This window comes from Nannospalax galili, unplaced genomic scaffold, assembly GCF_000622305.1.
Source record: "Nannospalax galili isolate Female #2095 unplaced genomic scaffold, S.galili_v1.0 scaffold324, whole genome shotgun sequence".
Classification (NCBI taxonomy): Eukaryota; Metazoa; Chordata; class Mammalia; order Rodentia; family Spalacidae; genus Nannospalax; species Nannospalax galili.
Window position 1 is genome coordinate 5,557,913 of NW_008353027.1, and position 3,892 is coordinate 5,561,804.

General features: G+C 39.3%; 1 pseudogene; it reads right to left on the bottom strand.

The window, feature by feature from the left end:
* Positions 1-918: 918 nt before the first annotated feature.
* Positions 919-2,597, bottom strand: LOC103747767 (annotated as a pseudogene).
* Between the last annotated feature and the right edge of the window lie 1,295 nt (positions 2,598-3,892).

Here is a 3,892-nt window from a genome sequence, read left to right on the forward strand (position 1 = left end):
TATTCAATAACAATTTCCTGAGCTAAGATGCATCTCTTTCAAATTTGGCTGTAAATTTTTAGGTTTACAGTTGAATTATTACAGTTATACAATATTGTACTCAGTATAAACACTATAAGACATAAAATTAAATGAGGTTTTAACCTTTAAGAAAGATCTCCATTTCATTATTAAAATACACAGCTTCATAACAGAAAAATTCATTTTTAATGTAATGAACACTAAGGCTAACAACCAAAATGGTAAAAGCTCTTTTACACCGAGAAAGTCCATGGTTGTCCTGTGTGCTACTGTCTAGAGTTATAATCAAAGCTAAGTCTTTTTACTGGTGATAGAATTAGCATTTCTACTCATAATTTAAAGTTTTTCCTGTATAAGTTTGATACTCAGACAGAAAAATTCATTTTTAATGTAATGAACACTAAGGCTAACAACCAAAATGGTAAAAGCTCTTTTACACCGAGAAAGTCCATGGTTGTCCTGTGTGCTACTGTCTAGAGTTATAATCAAAGCTAAGTCTTTTTACTGGTGATAGAATTAGCATTTCTACTCATAATTTAAAGTTTTTCCTGTATAAGTTTGATACTCAGTAAACTGTGGGTTATGAAGCAAAAGAAATTTATAATCATCCAATGTTCTTACAAATTCCATGAGGGACAGCTGGGAGGGAGGAGGAAAATCAAGGGTTTCCTGTTCTAATCCTATCACAAATTACTTAATGTTAAGTACAATGTGAATGCAGGCCATCTCACACACACATCTCATCTTTATAAGGCTTCTCCCTAGCACAGGTTCTATTATCTAAAACGAGAGCTGAGGGACATATAGATTTCCCCACTGCTGACACTATGAACATTTTTTTTCCATGTGCATTTGAAGGTGTTGGATAAGGATTCCTAAATAAACAAAGGACAACATTCAAATGCACAGAATCCTACCCATTGTATGTATTCTTGGGTGTTTTTCACCTGTAAGAACTGAGTGAAGGCCTGTCTACATTCCTTACATTCATAGGGCTTCTCGCCAGTATAAATTCTTTGATGTTGCATGAGATGGGACCTCTGCCTAAATGCCTTACTACACTGCTGGCATTGAAAGGTCTTCTCACCAGTGTGAATCCTCTGGTGTAGAATAAGAGTTTTACATTCAATAAAGGTCTTCCCACATTCTTTGCATTTGTAGGGCCTCTTACCAGTGTGAATTCTCTGATGTCTATTAAAGTAGGAAGGACAGGCAAAGGCCTTTCCACATTCCTTACATTCAAGGTTTTTCCTCAGTGTGAGCTCTCTGATGTTGGATGAGATGTGCTTTCTGCCTAAAGACCTTCATGCATTCCTGACACTCATACTGCTTCTCGTTGGTATGAGTTCTGGAGTGTTTCATAAATGCCCAGTGACAGAGAAAAGCCTTCTCACAATAGTTACACTCATAGGGTTTTTCACCAGTGTGAATTTTCTGATGATCATTCAAGTTGGAAGCCCAAGTAAAGGTCTTGCCATATAAATTACAGTCATAAGGTTTCTTGCCACTGTGAATTCTTTGATGTCTAGTTAGATTTGCACTCTTGTTAAAGGCCTTCTGACACTTGTAACATTTGTAGAGTTTCTCATTAGTGTGTGTTCTCTGGTGTTAGAAAAATATGGAAAAGTAGAGGAAGGCCTTCTTCCCACAGTGCTTGCACTCATAGGGCTTCTCATCGGTGTGAACTCTCTGGTGCTGGACCAGCAGCCAGCAGTAGTTAGTGAAGGCTTTCCTACACTCCTTGTATTCACAGGGCTTCTCCGCAGTGTGAAACTGATTATGCTGAAGGAGGTAGGCATGCTTTTCAAAGAGCTTGCCACATATCTCACACTGATAGGGCTTCTTGTCTGGTATGGAGCAAGCTGGAAGTCACAGGCAAATTCTTGGCCACATTCTTTCAATTCATCACATTTCTCTCTAGAAAAATTCTGCTGTTGCTTCATCTGATCTGTGTAGTAGTAGATAAAGGCATTCTAGTACATTTCATTAACGGTTAGTACATCTAATACATTTAATTCCTGGGTAGGAATTCTTACCTGTTGAGGGAGGTTTTCACCTCCTGCCTGTTCATACTGTTTAGTTTCAGAATGAACTGTCTCACTTAGAATATAAAGTGTAGGCTGAACAAACTCCTGCTTGCCTGACACTGGCTGTGAATATTCTAGAGACTGGGGTTGTGTCTTAAGCAGTCCCTTGCATTTCCAAAACAAGACTCCTCAAGGCAAGAACTATCAACTCTATTATTTTCCATTTTAATAATTCCTTTCCAAAAATGCTGTTCTCTAGAGAGAAATTCTTAGTTTCATTTAGAGACAGCAAATCTGGATGGCATCCTGCATGCGCTGCCGTCTCCAGTTCTTTCCCTCGCTCTAATAGTGACATCACTGATGGCTTAGAGATGCAAGTCCCAGCGACACAAAGTTACTGTAGCTCTCCAGCATCACATATCTGTATAAGGATCTCTGATCAGGGCCCAGGTATTCCCACTCCTTTTTACAAAACTCCACAGACACATCCCTGAACACCACCAACTCCTTGAATACAGTGTTTATATCCTCAGTAGCCATGCTTCTCGGTATGTGGGACACCTCTGGAAAACTACAGAACTCAGATAAACACAACCCAACAGGTCCGCGAACTCCAATGACAAGGGAGCGGCAGCTAGGTCAGCCACTCATTAGGTCAGGTAGGGCACTGGGATAATCCAGAACCAGCATTTTTCCACTGGTGGGGTTATTTATGATGTCCTGGCTGGCCAAAACCCAGTATGGAGGAGGCTTGGTTCCTGAGCAATAGAAGTAGCAGGGACTAATTTTCTCCTTTGCAACTCTGCTAAAATCACTGAACCCAGCTGATACCAAAATCCATTCCACTCATAGGTAAAACTCAACACCTAACCTGCTCATCACCTTTGCATTGACAGGGACCAAAGCATAGGTATCTCCTGTACTGATGATGGCAGAGGAGCCGAGGCTATTTCTCCTGCTCTTTGCTTCCCATAGCTGTTCCTATGACCTCCTCTTAGTGGGAAGAGCAGAAAAAAAAATGCCATGATGAACGCTAATGGGATCTTGAAGGAAAATCCACTGGTACATATTGATCTGTGGAAAGTGTCATCTTCAGGTTGTAGTTCTCCCATCTGTAAACACAGTGTATCTTTGCATTTAGTCAATTTTTCTTTTGTACTTTTCAAAACAAAATTTTAAGTTTCCTTGTAAATAACTTGGGAAATTTATGTTATGTTTGTTTTAAAATAAAATATAATTTAAAAACCTTTAAAACATTAATTTCTAGAATAAAAACAAATAATGCCTGCTTTGCTTTTTCCTTTTTGGTCCTGGTAAAACTCATTTTTAAAAAAACTACTAATTATCATCTTGAGGTAGTCTTTCTACTTGTCCTAATTTTAAGGAAAAAAAGTTGTTTTGCAAGAGGCCTCACTTTGTAGTCCAGACTAGCTTGGAAAGCTCCGTATGTACCTCACGCTGGCCTTGAACTTGAGATTCTTTTGCCTCAGCTTCCTGAATACTAGGATTATAAGCATGAATCGCCATGCCTGGCTTAAAGAAATTTTTTATTTTTGGCATAAGTGGGTGGTTTTTAAAAATAATTGTAGATCTATAAAATGCTGCAGAAATAGTTCGCCGAGTTATCTGCGCCTTACCCAGTTCCCCATTTTATACAACATGGCCCCCAGAACACCAAGTGGCCAACCATGCTGCTTCAGTATTAGCTAAACACTAAGCTTTATTTGGATCTCACGAGTTCTTCCACTCATGACTATTTTCTGTCCCAGGGTCCAGTCCAGAATGCCATGTTCTACTTAGTTGTCTCGGCTCCTCAGTGGCCTGTGGCCTATGGCAAATTTTCA